This window comes from Gadus chalcogrammus, chromosome 17, assembly GCF_026213295.1.
Source record: "Gadus chalcogrammus isolate NIFS_2021 chromosome 17, NIFS_Gcha_1.0, whole genome shotgun sequence".
NCBI lineage: Eukaryota > Metazoa > Chordata > Actinopteri > Gadiformes > Gadidae > Gadus > Gadus chalcogrammus.
The window spans coordinates 6,218,875-6,235,944 of NC_079428.1; the positions used below are offsets into that span (position 1 = coordinate 6,218,875).

At 48.6% G+C, this 17,070-nt stretch overlaps 1 protein-coding gene across 1 annotated transcript in view; it reads left to right on the plus strand.

The window, feature by feature from the left end:
- The window catches only part of adam19a (ADAM metallopeptidase domain 19a), a 113,156-nt gene that overhangs the window by 45,464 nt on the left and 50,622 nt on the right, over positions 1-17,070 (plus strand). The gene's annotated exons all lie outside the window — the stretch shown is intronic.

The window sequence follows — 17,070 nt, forward strand, 5'->3', positions numbered from 1 at the left end:
CTGGCTTAAGTTTGGCAGCTGCTGAGCACCTGCCAAAGTACACTTCAGACTTCCACTCATCGCTCCTCATGCGGTTCCCTTCTTCAGAGAGAGAGAGAGAGAGAGAGAGAGAGAGAGAGAGAGAGAGAGAGGAGAGAGAGAGAGAGAGAGAGAGAGAGAGAGAGAGAGAGAGAGAGAGAGAGAGAGAGAGAGAGAGAGAGAGAGAGAGAGAGAGAGAGAGAGAGAGCGCGAGCGAGCCCTGGGCTGGCAGGGCTGTGTCATCCCCATGGAAACATAACCACGGCAACGCCAAACATTGGATTCCAGCCCCTCCATCGTTCAAGGCTGAGCGCTAACTGCTTCCTATTTGCTTCTGCGGACAGGGGGCCTGGGACGGGGGAAATTGACGCTCCTCAGGGCGGAATAGGGAGAGGCTAAGGCTAATCGGAATTAGCAGGCAGCTCCGCAGGGGGGCGGCTGGTTCAAGGCCAGCAGAGGTTACCCTCCACCCCGCGATAACATCAAGACACGCTCAGCTCTGTCTCCCTGTCCTCCTCTCCTCTCCCTGTTCCTCTCTCTCGCTCTGTCCCCGTCTCTCGCTCTCCCTATGCTCTTTCGCTCTCTCACTCTCTATCTGTCTTTTGATCTCCTCGCTCTCGCTCGCTCGCGCTCTCTCTCGCGCTCTCTCTCTCTCTCTCTCTCTTTCCCTCCCTAACTCTCTCTCTCTCTCTCTCTCTCTCTTTCCCTCCCTATCTCTCTCTCTCTCTCTCTCTCTCTCCTCTCTCTCTCTCTCTCTCTCTCTCTCTCTCTCTCTCTCCATCTCTCTCCCTCTCTCTCTCGCTCTCTTTCCCTCCCTATCTCTCCCTCTCTCTCTCTCTCTCTCTCTCTCTCTCTCTCTCTCTCTCTCGCTCTCTCTCTCTCTCTCTCTCTCTCTCTCTCTCTCTCACACTCTCCTACTTCCACATTAGCAAAGGAGACGTGAGGAGACTCACAAGGTGGGAGCACTTAGCATGCTCGCGAGTCATTGAAGGTGGTGAGGAGGACATGTCTCTCCGCCACCTCCACCATGTCTATGGCGGGCCGAGTATTTGGGGGTGGCCATGAACCCGTAAAGCCACACAGAGGACACTGTGTTAGGAGTAAGACCACAGGATCAGCCAGTAATCCTTTGCTTACTTGATTTGGGAGAATGCCATGCGGTGATGTGCTTGCTGGGCTCCTTATAGAGGGACAGGGGGGTGAAATGCCTCCCGGAGGTAGGAGCTTACAGGCCTCACAGCAGCAGGTATTTCAACCATGCAGAGCCACAGGAATTTTAACCTTGTTTGTGGACAAGGACACCAGACGGACGTCTTCAGACACGTTTCCCCAACTCGAACATTCTTCGTTGTTGTTTTTCCAAAGCCAAGGGGGAGTCGAGCCATGCATTGACGTTGGGACATAGGGTCCAGCATAGTTGTCTTGGAAACAGTCCTAGTGGCTTTCGGTTGCAGAAAATAAATAGAGGGAATTGATACGCTGAACCGGGTTGATTGAGGTGGGATTGAGGGTGGAGGTGTCGGACTGGGAGAGCAAGCGTGGACGTCAGCGCAAGGGGGTGAATAGAAACGAAAGGACGGAAAATAAATCCGCCTTTCTTTATTCAGCAGCGGTGGACCCAGGGTGGTTCATGTTGCCCGGGCGATGGTCTGAGCGGCTGGACGTTGGCTTACATCACTCACTGTTTGTATTCGCTGTGGCAGTGAGTGTTTTTGTCTGTGCGGCACCGAAATATAGGTCAAAGTGTATCTGAGGGGCTGAGCCAGGCTTGGGAGTGCTGAATGCAGTGGCTCCATTGATGTGCTTCCGATCAGAGGGGTAGACGCTCTCCGCGCGCTGTACACAGACGACTAGTTAGGCTTTCTAGTTCACTTCACGCCTTTTCAGTTCTTTCTCCCTTTCTGAATGTGAAATGCGAATGTACCAAAGAGCAAGGGCTTCTTAAGGGAGAGGGGGGGAGTGGGGGGGGGGTGGGGGGGGCTGTGGTTGAGGAAACACTGGGCTAGTGTTGGGGAATGGAGTGGGTTTTCACTCTGATTAATAGACCCCTCAGATACCCCCCCAAAACCCCGCTATGCTCCGAGTGGAACATGGCTGGAGCCTCCAACAAAATAAGTAGGCCAGTAGGGGGAGAGAGATTGAGATCGAGAGAGAGAGAGAGAGAGAGAGAGAGAGAGAGAGAGAGAGAGAGAGAGAGAGAGAGAGAGAGAGAGAGAGAGAGAGAGAGAGAGAGAGAGAGAGAGAGAGAGAGAGAGAGAGAGAGAGAGAGGTATAGGGGGAGTTTTGGGGGAGGCAATCGCAGGAATGCCAGCTGACGCAAGGCTGCGCAAATCTGTCCCCCTTCCTCCCACTGTATAATATCTGGGGCTGACGCGTGATCCAGTTGAAACAAGGGGGACGGGACCAAAACAAACTAACAGCCCATTCCGGTCGGATGAGTCATCCGCTGAGGGTTTGGGGTCTGTTTGCGAGCCTCCTTTGAGCGGAGATAAAAGGGTCGGCCGCTGCCTCGACGTCTGGAGACGTCGACTGCCTTGGATGGCTTCTGTGGCGCAACGCCACAAAAGGAACCTTTGTTGTCCTGCTGGTTAAATTGGCCCCCTAATAAAAGGGATTTTACTTTGTTGCAGCTCAAAGTTTGTACAAGGAAAGCGGAAGGTGAAAAACACATCATACTGCGCTGTGTAACAATAAGCACTATTTCCGAAGACTTCTTATTCTTGTGCTGCATCCTTGTATCTTTCTATCTGTGTGTTCTGTGTGTGCCTGTGTGTGTGTGTGTCTCTGTGTGTGTCTCTGTGTGCGTGTGTCTGCATGTGTGTGTGTATGTGTCTGTGCCTGCGTGTGTCTGTGCGTGTCTGTGTGTGTGTGTGTGTCTGTATTGGCGTGTTTGCGTGTGTAGTTGTGTGAGGCCGACCACTGGCCTCAGGGTACACGGGGTGAGGATATACGGGCTGTGACATCATGGGCGGCTATAAGGCTATAAGGGTTTGATCAGGTAACACGCAAACACCGAAATAACGATGGGCAACGCTTTGATCACGTCATGAGCACCGCAACCTCGGCTTGAGCTGCTCACATAACCTCCGTTGGAAGTCCAGGGCTGTAATCTCGACAAGCTTTTAATTAGGGCCCAAATCTGAGAGCTCAAAATCTTTCATTAAAGAAATATATTTTCTTTCATGAAAAAAAGTTTGGTTCAGTTGGAGTATTTGAAAGCACGATCCTGGCAAACGGCTGGAATGTTGGACTCCAGATATCCATTGACAAACGGGATGTATTTTCTCCCCCCAGCACTTGGCTGAGATTCCACAGCACCTCTGCCATAATCGTTGATTAAAATCAATAATGAGCTTTGTCTCGTTAATCTGCCTTAATCCTGCCCTGGCTGCGAGTCAAGCGAGAGTGGTGTCTCGGGGCTGGGAGGGTCATGCACAATCTGCCCATCTCCCCACACCGGGTGCTGCAAACGCTGAGATGTGCACCCACTGATGCAACACCTGTATTCAGACGTGTCCACACACACACACACACACACACACACACACACACACACACACAGACACAGACACAGACACAGACACAGACACAGACACACACACAAAACCTCCATGTAGAGGTTTGAGTGAATTCTAAATTATTCACGGAACGTGTTATTGAATTATAGCTGGCTGATGTTGCGTGACTTGGAAATTCAGTCGTATTATCTTCATAGTTGCTTGTTCTGATACTTTAATCCTGTATATTGGCACTTAAAGATAATGCCCCCATTCTCCTCAATGTAATTTGTGGGATCATTGATTGCAGTTTTGTGATTATATTGCCGATACTGATGCTGTCTATGACTTAAGATGGATGGATTTGACTTTGAAATGTAGCGAATAGGAAAAGTAGTTTTTTCGAATCGGCAATGCGTTTCCTGTATTGCATATGCATTATAAACACAGAGAGCCAAAACACTTTGATAGAATGTCAAAAAAGGATGACTCAGTGCCTATTAATATCATGTGCACGCACTGCACATTAATTAATTTGTTTTAAGGTACCGGAAAGTCAATGATGTAATTTAAAAACATTGTTATGGAGGTGCCCCGGTGGCTCACCAGGTAGAGCGAGTACCAATTACCATCGCAGCGACCCGGGTTCGATTCCTGCCCCGGGTCCTTTGCTGCAAGTCCTCCCCTCTGTCTCCCGTACCTTCCTGTCTATCTCACTCTATAATAAAGCATACAAATGCAAAAAAAATCTTTAAAAGAACGCCTCCCGTGGTGGACGGGAGGCGGACATGTTGCATTCATACCAAATCACTCCGTCCTGGCCCCGGCGGAAAGAATGGACCTTTAGAAAAGTTTTGAAAAGCCACAAGGTTGGCTCCGTGGTGACGGGGGGATTGGCTGAACAGAGAGGTGAGTGCAGAGAAGGAGGTGAGGTGGATGCAGGGAGAAGGAGAGAGAGGGAGAGAGAGGGGGAGAGGGAGAGGGAGAGAGAGAGAGAGAGAGAGAGAGAGGGAGAGAGGGAGAGGGAGGGAGAGAGAGAGAGAGAGAGAGAGAGAGAGAGAGAGAGAGAGAGAGAGAGAGAGAGAGAGAGAGGGAGAGAGGGAGGGGGAGGGAGAGGGAGGGAGAGGGAGGGAGAGGGAGGGAGAGAGAGAGAGAGAGAGAGAGAGAGAGAGAGAGGGAGAGGGAGAGGGGGGAGGGAAGAGGAGCGTGGGCGATTACAGCCGAGCGGAGCGGGAACACAGGTGCGTGCGGGGCGTTTGAGCCGGGTCACGCAGCCCCCCGCGGGGCCGGTGTGCTGCCTGCGGGGACCCCCTCCGAGACCGTTCCTGTTTACAGAACCTGAAGGGCAAGCTATGCACGGCGAGACCGGCCCCGCTGAAACCACGGGGAATAAGTGAGGCCAGCCGCCGCTCTGAATAGCAATGGCGTTCCTGTGAAGTGTTAGGGCGAGTGGTAAAGTGCTGGACAACAAGCCGGCGGAGAGGGGAAGCTCATGAACTAATTCCATTTTTTTCTTCATCCACGCAAACACGGATATACGTGTGTACTGTACGCACACACGGAGGTACACAATCTTTCAGTCTTTTTTATTTTGTTTTAAACGTGTCTGAAGGCAACACAGGTCCGTCGGTCTAAGGTGCGACCGTCCCGGCGATCTTATTGTTACAAAGCACACGAACCTGTCTTGAAGGAGACATATCATACCACCAGGTGCGAGGGTGTTTAGCCGTTACAAGCCGTTTTGAAAATCTGCCTCTTCTGACCTCACGAGTGGCCATGTCCGCCTAGATGTGTGCTGGATAGATCAGTCTACCAGCCTACCCAGTGGACTGGAGCAAACGTCGCTCATTTATCCGTCAAAACACCTAGGTGGACACGCCCATCTGTGATGTCAGAAGAGGCTGATTTTCAAAACGGCTTGTAGCGGCTAACCCCCGTGGTATAACATGCTACTTTTAAGCCTCACGTGTTGTTCCGCGCCGCACGTGCACGGTGGAGAACGACCAGCAGCATCTGAATCCCTTCCTCTACGGCCCTGGACGTCTTCCTTCCAACCGCCGGCACCTGCAGCGATGACTCAGCCAATTTAGAGCGATGACTCAGCCAATCAGAGCGGCGGCGTCGTTAGCATAATTATTGGGATCAGCTGTGACAGTGCATTGTCAGGGAACTAACACAGCCCGCTCCACGGAGTCGCCGACGCGCGACAGGAGCGAACCTGACTGTTGTAAATCATTTCTCCCTCGGCGTGTCTTCAAAGACACCCGCGCAAAATGTTAAATGAAACGCATAACAAAAAATAAACGCCGTTCCGATGGCGAAAACCGTGAAATGTAACCAACACTCCCCCCGGCCCGCGAGGTCTTGAGGCTGACCGTCTGTCACGTCGGGGCCTCGCTTCACAGTGTGGTGGCAAGCCGCGAACGCCTGTCGGGTCTCCACTCGACAAACACAGTGAGCCAGCACACGCACACAGGCAAACATGCATGCACAGACACAGGCACAAACAGGCACACACACGCACACACACACAAAGACATAGTCACACACACACACACACACACAAAGACATAGTCACACACACACACACATACACGCACACTTGCACACACACAGACACAAACAGGTATGCACAGGCACAAACACACACACACACACACACACACACACACACACACACACACACACACAGGCACAAACACGCATGCACACACAAACACACACAAAGGAACAAACAGGCAAGCACACACACACACACACACACACACACACACACACACACACACACACACACACACACACACACACACACACACACACACACACAAAGACTCACATACACTTAGGCGTTGTGTTTGTTCTCGTGGTCAGATTTCTCTGAGGTGGGGCTTTCAAGGTCCTCACTGTTAAGTGTGCTTGTGAAACCCTAGTGGTTGTCCTTCACCTTGTTTGTGGTGTGGTGGCTTTGTTTGATGCGATGCAGGCTGCCAGACTGTTTAAAAGGTTATGGCCACTATGCATTTGTACTGCGTAATGTGTAGTATACACATTTTGTAAACATTTACAAATACAAAATGACCCTTTTGCAGCGTAGACATATCCTATCTACTTAGTATACATAAGTAATCATTCATTCCGATTGGTGAAACCAGCCAAGGATAACATCAGACTATGGGCTGTACTCTTGTTTGTATGAGTTATCTGTTTGTATATTCTAAGTTGCTTACCAAGCACATGGATTCATGCACCCTCTATCTGCTGCAGGTAAGACTCGAGAGACTTTTGGGAAGCAAACCGTCCAGCAACAACAACGACAACAACAATGACAACAAACGACTACATCTCCTCCCACTCAGCCCCCTTTCTACGGCGCTGCATTTCGCGCATCTCTGATTGACAGGCGTGATGGATTCCCCGGACCAATCAGGGAAGAGTAGACCTGATTGGTTAGGAATAAGCTTGGAAATCCTAAACCTTACCTACAGTACCTTTTAAATTAGGCTCTTGCTCTTGGTGTTGGGAATAGACGAGAGAGCATTGGATAATTACACCATCTCTCCCTCCGTACTACGGAGACATAAATTATTGAGCACAAGAAAAATTACGTGTCCGCGAATTGTATTTCTATAAATCTTTCATACACGAGTGCAAACATAGAGCAGGGTAGCTTTGCAAAGACTCCCTTCTCGACGATACCTTTCTCCCAGGTTATAGTTTTTTTTGTTGGTTGTTAGCTTATCTCCCCCTCGCCCCCCCACCCCTTCCAGCTTGGAGCCGTGCTCTGGCCTTCCCTCCCCCCCACCCTTTCAACGTCCTGATGAATGCTTATCTGTCTCTTCCACAGCACGTTGGCTTCTCCGTCCTCACAGACCCAGAGACCAGCCAGCAGCTCCTAATTACACACCTCTCTCTCTCCCCCCCCCCCCTCTGAGCGCCTTGCGAGTTTTCCTCCTCCTCGAGTTTCAGTTGATCAAGGACTCCTGCGTTTCCGTCCCAGTTAAGCACAGCATGATTTGTTGTTCGCTCTTCAATGAATGGATGACTTTAAAGATCAATTCTTTTCGGGTTCAGTCGTAAAAAAAAGATTAAATCAGCCTAAACAAATCAACCTAGGAAGAGCTTTTACTGGTCTTTGGAGGATTCATCCCCCCGCACACTAGACATCAACAATGTGCATCTTTCTGACCGTGTTCAGATACTATACCTGCTGCAGATGTCTGACCTTTCAAGATATGATGCAGATCTACTATGCTCTACATATAACACTGTATGGTAAACCTGGTGTAGATGTCTGACCATGTAATGATATGATACAGATTATACTACAGTATACTCTACATATAAAACTATAATCCAGTTGTATTATATTATCACGTAAAAAAGGCTTGGTTTAGCATTGAAACAGCTCTGTGGAGAACTCAATAGCACCCTGGTGGACCACAAAAGATAAAGTGTTTACTGTATAAGTGTGCGTGTGTCTCCTTTTCCCTCCTCTTGCCCCGTCCTCTCTGCTATTCGGTCCAAATGATCCCATTGGATGCATTTGTAGGGAGGATTGAACCAATGACAGGATAGTTAGCTCTATCAAATCTCTCTCTCTCTCTCTCTCTCTCTCTCTCTCTCTCTCTCTCTCTCTCTCTCTCTCTCTCTCTCTCTCTCTCTCTCTTTCTCTGTCTCTCTGTCTCTTTCTCTCTCTCTCTCTCTCTCGCTGTTTGTGTGAATGATGCAATGAGTAACCAGCGTGGCTCGTCTTGCATTTCAAGACCCCCCCCTGCCCCCCGCTGTCTTTGGCTCGCCTCATTTCCCCGCCCGTCAGCCGGAGCTTTGCATCAAGTGCGCCGCCCACTGTGATCTCCGCCACACCTCTTCTTCATCAAGAGCTCCGCGCCGTTTGTAGTCCGTCGTGCCGCCCCCCGTTAGAGGGAGCGGAGAGGAGTCCAGGGGGGCAGGCCCGGCTGCTACAGCCAACTAGAGGAGACGCATCGTTTTGGAATGAGGCCCATTTGTGAGGTCGCCCTGATGGGGGTGGTGTGGGTGGAGGGTTGGGGGGGGGGGGTCCCATTTAACAACACTGCAAATCTCTGTCGGCGATGTGTGATGTGTGATGAGGGTAAGGAAAACTTGAGGCTTTGTGTGTGTGTGTGTGTGTGTGTGTGTGTGTGTGTGTGTGTGTGTGTGTGTGTGTGTGTGTGTGTGTGTGTGTGTGTGTGTGTGTGTGTGTGTGTGTGTTGACTGGGGGTTGGGTATTAAACATGGCTATGATTTTGACGGTCTGAAAGAGTTCAGCGAGTTGAACGACCACAGATGGTCACATTTAGAATCTGGCAAACTGCATGAGAAAATAGAAGGAAGTATGTGTGTGTGCGTGTATTTTTGTGTGTGTGTGTGTGTGTGTGTGTGTGGGTGGGGGTGGGAGGTTGGGGGTTGGGTTTGGGGGTGTTTATGTGTAAAATTGTTTCCTACACTCGGTCACTAGGTCATTGGGCAGACACACGCACACACACGCACGCACGCACGCACGCACGCACGCACGCACGAACACACGCACACACACACACAAAAATACATGACAGGAGGCAAACACACTGTAGACACAGTGTATGTGAGCCAGCGCTTGGCAGCAGGTCTATAGACATATCCAGCAGCTGGTCCATCTCTGTCCAGGCCCATTACATCTGCCCCAGCCGCCATTGCAGGACGCAGTATCAACAAAAGAGGAAAGATCCCATTATAGATCAGTCTGCTTAGGCTCCTTTATTGTAGTGTGTGTGTATATTGAAGGAGGGAGGGGCGGGGGGGGGGGGGGGGAGGCGGGAAAGGAGTAGATATTTCACAATGTAAACATAACACGTTATTACTACCCTATCAGAGGATGACCAGGTGACCCGCAATGTCCACGGCAAAACAAACAAGGCCTATCAATCACACCGCAAAGGCGTGCATCGCAAAGACCCAAACAGCGGCGTCAACAACTTATCGTGGCGGTGGCTGCCTGCCCTCATCCCCCCCCCCCCCCCACTACCCCGCTCATATTTTTCCCGAAACAACATTTGAAGAGTGCTGAAATGCAAAAGCAGCGGGAATATATGAGACAAAGTCGGAATTAGAGATCCACATCGCTGGGGTTTTCAGCTGACGTGTACATCTCTCCTGCGTTCATCGCCCACCTTGTAGGAAACAAGCATTTTCTTTCCCACCCCGCTTCAAAGTTAGAATTCATTTTGAATCCTTTCTTCTTTATTTTGCTGGGCAATTGCTATTTATGGACTGCTTAACAAAGAGGGCCCCAAGCCGGGGTAAAACATATTGACTCCATTAACGTTAAATGTTATTATTCTGCCCCGTGTGAGTTAGTTATGATCGATCAGACACGTTCGACAGCAACGCCAAACCCAGGATCACATTTCTCCTGGCATCAAGCCGCCCCGGTCTTGTTTATTAATTTATTGGCGGGATCTTGAATATCCCAAAAGAAAAGCACAGTCAACCGGCTTACCCATTTTTAGATCATTTATTTTTCCAGGCGTTTTGTTATTTTTGGATACCCGAGGAAAACTTTGGAGAAGTGAGTGAACAACACGTGATTCTTCAAGCCCGCAAGACACAGCCACAGAAATACATTTTGGGGAGGATTTGGTTGTTGTTGTTGTTGTTTACCATGACTTTCTGCCGTTTTCAGTCAGCTCAAGTGCTATCACGGGCCAAATAGACGGCATTACCCTGTGTGCCCCTGATCTGCTGAGCTAATGCCAGGAGAGAGGGAGAGAACTGTCTCACACTTCTCTGTTCTTTAACAATGTTTTTATTCTTTATGGTGCTTCATGCAGCGTTGCTAGGGGAAGCTGGATCACTCTCCCGCTCCCATTCTCCCTCTCATCCCTCTCTCTATCCGTCATTCTCTCTCTCATCCCTCTCTCTCTATCCGTCATTCTCTCTCTCATCCCTCTCGCTATCCCTTGCTCACTTCTCTATCTCTCTCCCTCTATCTTTCTGTCTCTCTCTATCTCTCTTCCTCTCTTTCTCTATTTCTCTCCCTCTCTCTCTTTACCTCATTCTCTATCATCCCTCTCTCTATCCCTCCTGCACTTCTCTTTCTCTCCCTCTTTCTCCATCATTCTGTTTCTCTTTATCTCCCTCCCTCCCTCTGTCTCTCTCAATCACTCTCTTTTGCTCTATTTTTCTCTCTTTCTCTCTCTCTCTCTCTCTCTCTCCCTCTCTCCCTCTGTCTCTCTCTCAATCGCTCTCTTTTAGTCTCTCTCTCTCTCTCTCTCTCTCTCTCTCTCTCTCTCTCTCTCTCTCTCTCTCTCTCTCTCTCTCTCTCTCTCTCTCTCTCTCTCTCTCTCTCTCTCTCTCTCTACCTTCAACGCCCCTTTTCTACCTCCATCCCTTAATCTCTCTCTCTTGTGTCTGGTCTTCAGACATCTGTGATTGTTAATACAGGCTTTGCAAACAGGAGGACCATAATTCCAATTATAACGATAGTTGGGACTCAATCTTTTTTTATTGAAGTCAATGTGACAGTACTTTATTTTTAAGGGAGGCTTTGTTTGTAGGCAATTGCAACCGAAAAGTTCACTTCGATTTTTAGGCATTTCATTGTTGCTCAAGGAAGAATAGGTTCTGTTATTTTACAAGAATCTTGTTACTGTCACTCTTGTTTTGTACTTGTTAGTCCAGCTTGTATTTATGGCTTTTCAATTCGTCCCAGGAGAGACATAGAAGCATGCAAAAAAGAGGCCTAAAAAAGCACTACAAAAATGCGTGGAAAATTACCTTCCCGTCTCATTAATTTGACATAATCACTCAATACTTGATTGTCAATAACCTGACTTCAATAGGCTAATGTTTGGTGCTTTTCCAAACCATTAATTTGTACCCATAAGGAAAGCCCAATAGCCGAATAAAGTGAGACGATTTCAATAAAATAAATGACTAAACAAGAAGAGAATTGTGGAAAATATCAGAAGGGGGGATTGGTTTCAGTTGTGTTCCCCTAAGAGAATTAAACAGAGTTCTAACACAGCAACACATTGAGTCATGTTTTAATAGTGACAGAGAGAAAGCTGTTATTATCAAGTCTAGACAGAAAGATTTAATAGTGTAGCCTAAAAGTGAGAGCTGTGATAGATCTGGAGGATTATCAAGCACTTCTTGACATTTCTCCTGTCATTCTGCTGTTCTGGTTTGAAATACATTTACATCAGCTACGATAAGGACAGAAAACCTTCATCGTTATTGTATGAACTCTGCATTCAAATTTTGTTCAAAGTTATTTACACAGATATACTCATCAAATCAGGATTCTGTCATGTTTATGTTATCACCTTGACAACGCTTCTGTTGTGCCCCTTTTTGTTTCAGTCCTCAGAGTTTGTGAAATACATCACCCATCCACACAACTCTAGCCTGAGTGAGAAGGAATCCATGTGTGCAAAGTTCTGCTGTCATGTTTCCCTCTAAAACATGACATCATCAACTCATTAGTGAGCAAATTATATCGGCCAATCTAAAACCCTTTTTTCCGATTCAGCTTTTGTGAAGGCGAGAAACACAGAACAAGAACGGCTGCAAGGCGTTCTGTACCTTTTGGTTTCTGTTGAGCCATGACCCCAGCCGTGCACTAGTGTAGGAGAGTGAGGTGAGAGAGGAGTGGGCGGGTGAGAGAGTGTGTGCTAGTGTGTGTGTGTGTGTGTGTGTGTGTGTGTGTGTGTGTGTGTGTGCGACTTCGCGGAACGCGGTGGTGGCCTCGTGGTTACTCACCGCACGAAAGTTGCAGTTGATTTGCTGCTCGGCAACAAACACAGCACAGCAGCACAACAGCCCAGCCGCCACCAACTGACACCATTCTTTTTTAATGAGAGAAGGAGGCTCGACGCTGGCTCAGCCCAGCTGGAGGGAACCGACAGAAGGAGGTCACCATGGCGACGGACGGACGGACGGGGGGGGGCGGGTTGGTGGTTGGTGGTTGGTGGTGGCTGACGGCAAGGTTGAAGCGCCACCGACAGACTCTCTGCGGTGTGGTAACACTCCAATCCCCCCCCGATGTTAAACCACATTTAAAATACTCTCTCAGTGATTATGGCCAAAGCATAATCAGCAAGGTTCATAATGGTAGACGAGGGATCAATTATTTCAGTTTTACAACCAATATACAACCTATTTTACTGTTACAAGCAAAGCATGCAAACGTTTTACCTCCATTGCTCAGAATATGTACAGAATATGACTTATTGTCACGTTAACTTATTTCCATAACCACCATGATTTACCACACTACCCATGAGTGTCATCCCCAAGTTCGCGTAAGCAAATTTTATTGGGTATTTCACAGGTTAAACGCAGCGCTGCAAAGTTTGCCGAGCTTAGCGTTCCAGAAACACAACTCCAAATCGCTGGAGGCTTCTTAATTATAGAGGGGTGTTTTGAGATGGCACGACGGTTCTGCTGTATATGTGCTTCAACTTTGTTTTCTGCAGAATAACATTTGACACGCATAAACCAGTAGATTGATGGGTAGACATCAATTTGCCCTACTTTATTCTTCCCCAAGGGGAATTGTTCGTTACAATGGCAGAATAAAACTAAACATCGATATGAGACAATATAAAAATATGAATAGGAAATAAACAATAAGATAAAAAATAAAATGACGGTATATTTGTACTTACCGTCCGTGTGTTGCAGTAATATAGTATGGTGATTAAGTACAGAGGTACTAGCTAATGCTAGTACCAGATTGATACATTGAATCCACCGTAGGAGAGGGTAAAAAGTACACACCTGCACTCCAGATGGATGGTTGCACTCCAGGGATAAAACATTAGTTTCCTGGCTGATTTATTTTGTTGATACGGTCTCGTTCATTGTTTGTCTCACAATGTGTGGTTATTGAAAATATACCGGATGAATCAGTTGGTTGATTCTAATCACCCAACGGTTATACTACAATGATACTAGAAGTCATCTTACCCACAAAGTTAGTTGTGTACAACGTTTGATATTTGATATTCTTGAGCTATCTAATGATTGTTTGTTGAAATAATTGATCAATGAGAGTTTCATTTGAGTTGTACTCCTCTTGGATTATTACATCAGAATCCGTGACCTTCCAATATAGCTCCTGCCACTTTGTAACTCTATTGTTCACCGCAACACGATAAAAGTGCAGATTTCAGAATTTCTCCATTCATTGATTTATTTTAGATAATGTATGAATTACTGTTTAGATTTTCTCATTGAAACAAGTGAGCATTGGAGCGGGCCAGGCAGGTGCCTCTCCTTTACTTTCTTAGTCATAACTGAAGTCTTAAGGGGCGGCATTAAGCTGACAATATGATACTCCTGAAAACATTAAGGGTTTTTTGCTGTGCACTCGACATCCACTACAACATGGCAATGAAACGACAACAATCCAAGACAGCGCTACTATAACTACTATGATTGTTCCGTATCCCTGACCGAGTGATCTTATCGTTTCCTCTTTAAACTCTTTCTGCGTTCGTCTTTAAATTTGAACAGAAGAGAGAGCTATTGGGCTTTTCACTGCATTGAGCCAAATCAATCCAATCAAAGCCCTGTTATTCACGCTTTCTCCAGAATCCTGAGGATCCACAAATCAAACCTGAAGAGGTTCACGGTCGAACTTCGCGCACACACGCCTACTCCATGTTTCATTTCAACGGAATCGCACACTTACACACACACACACACACACCTTCACACACCGACACACACACACACACACACACACACACAGACACACACACACAGTCACACACACACACACACACACACACACACACACACACACACACACACACACACACACACACACACACACACATTGTTGGTTCACTCCTGTACCGTTTTGAGAGATACATTTTTTATTTATTTTTATTTTGTAGCATGTCTTAAGACTCCGGTAAGATCGGCACAGAGGAGGTCCACTGCTACCACACCGGCTTGCTTTGGGAGTGTAGGGATGGAAAAATAAACCCCATCCGTGGGGATTACGTGGGAACGTACACGGATCAGCAGCGTTTCCAATTGAAATGGAGTAGGGAGGGGCAAGCCTGGGTTGTCTTGGGTGACCTTTCGGTCCAGCCCGGAGGAATGAGACTCGGGCTCCCGGAGAACCTGCCGGAATGTGACATTTGACGTGTGTGTTTCGCAGTCCGCGCTGTGTGTTTTTGCTCTCTCTCTCTCTCTCTCTCTCTCTCTCTCTCTCTCTCTCTCTCTCTCTCTCTCTCTCCTTCACCCTCTCTCTCCCTCTCCCTCTCTCTCTCTCTCTCTCTCTCTCTCTCTCTCTCTCTCTCTCTCTCTCTCTTCCTCTCCCTCTCTCTCCCTCTCCCTCTCCCTCTCCCTCTCTCTCTCTCTCTCTCTCTCTCTCTCTCTCTCTCTCTCTCTCTCTCTCTTCCTCTCCCTCTCTCTCTCTCTCTCTCTCTCTCTCTCTCTCTCTCTCTCTCTCTCTCTCTCTCCTTCACCCTCTCTCTCTCTCTCCCTCTCCCTCTCTCTCTCTCTCTCTCTCTCCCTCTCCCTCTCTCTCTCTCTCTCTCTCTCTCTCTCTCTCTCCCTCTCTCTCTCTCTCTCTCTTGCTCCCTCTGTTTAAAATGATTTCTGGGTACAGTATTTAATTTCCTCCACGGAGCGCCTCACGGTGGGGCTCTGAGATGAACTGTGGAGCGAGCCTATTGTTGCCCACCTGGTCACTTCTGCCTTCATTCTTTGATTTTCAAAGCAACACAAATTGAGTGTGAATGTGAGAGCGAGTCGGATTAAGATCCATTACAGACCCCCAAATTAATCGTACATAGGGCCCCGGGGCCACAGGGAAGCTGGACTACTTTTTTTTTTTTCCCCCTGTGTCTCGCTCTCAGACACACACACACAAACAAACACATCCACATACAAACACTCACACACCCAGACAGACATGCAGACATAAACAGAAACACACGCATACACACACACACACACACACACACACACACACACACACACACACACACACACACACACACACACACACACATACACAATCACACTCACACAACATACAAACACACACAAGCACGCACGCATGCACGCACAATCACACTAACACTCATACATACAAACGCACACACACGCACGCACACACACACACCCACAGACACACAGACACACTAACACCCCGCCACACACACACACAGAGCAGATGATGAAGCACTAGGACGACACGCGATGCCGTGTCGGCGCTGACACCGCCGCCCGCCCAGGGAAGCCCTGGCATTTGCCGTCCCGGTGCTTTGTACGGCGAGATGACAAATGCCAGGGATATCCACCCTGCTGGCTGACACATCTTTGTGGTAAAAGGTGACCTTTTCAGAGGCATCACACAGCCCCCCCCACCCCTCCCCCCCTCCCGATCCAACGCCCCCCTCCCTCTCCCCCCCCCCCCCTTCTTCCTGGGTGCCATAGCCCGCCCCCCCCCCCCGTATGTGTGTGTGTGTGTGTGTGTGTGTTTGTGTGTGTGTGTGTGTGTGCATGCGGGGGGGGAGACGGATGATGTGTATGCGTGTGTGTATAGGGTGTGTGCGTGTGTGATTGTGGTTGCGTGCGTGTGTGTGTGTGTGTGTGTGTGTGTGTGTGTGTGTGTGTGCTCCTGCAGTGGGGGAGACGGATGAAGAAGAGATGTGTGTTACGCAGGGGATAGGGCAGTGGACAGATGAGCGACGGCGATAAGAGGGGGAACATAGGGCCGGGGCGCGGCCGCCATTTTGACCTGTCAACATTAGGGGACTCAATTTGCGATTGCGATCTCTTGGTTTATTCAGGGAGATACATAGAGGCCTCGGTGCCTTATTTATCACCGTGTGGAAACAAACACAGGGGACGATAGAGGCATGGGGGAGACGGAGCAAGGGAGATGAAGAGCAGAGGAAATATCGGGGAACTTTTTAAAGGGCTTCGCCTCCAACGTTAGTCTTTCATCGTTGATTGTCGCTGGCAGGACTCTGGCTGCAGGGGTTATTCCGTGTGTGTGTGTCTGCGAGTGTGTGTGTGTGCGTGTGTGTGTGGGTGTGCGTGGGCGGGCGTGTGTGTGTGCGTGCGGCTGGGTGCGTGCATTCTGTAATGTCATTGATCAACTTTGATTAACACTCCGACAGAAATGAACGCATTGTCAAACCCCTTAAAAAATACGACTCTCGCCTTTGTTCAGCTTGAAAGGATCGCTTGTGAGTAGGAGTTCTGAATTAATCTAAATTTAATAGCGTTCATAGTTACAGTCCCTTTCTTTCACCCTGCTGCCACGCTGAATTAACACTCAGGACGGATACCCACATGATAATAGCGATGATGTATTTTGACGTAGCTCTCCAGACAGAAGGGCCTTCGGTAGAAGACTTGAGTGAGTGTGGCCAGGTAGCCAGGTGTCAGTAGCACGTCACAGGTGCTGGGTGATCATTGGTTTAATCGCTGTTTAAGCCGTGCCATGGCGCTTAGCGGACGGCGTGATGGGCTGTCACGCAGTGGAGGCGGGGCCTGCCGCAATGGGGGCAGGACATCCCGGGGG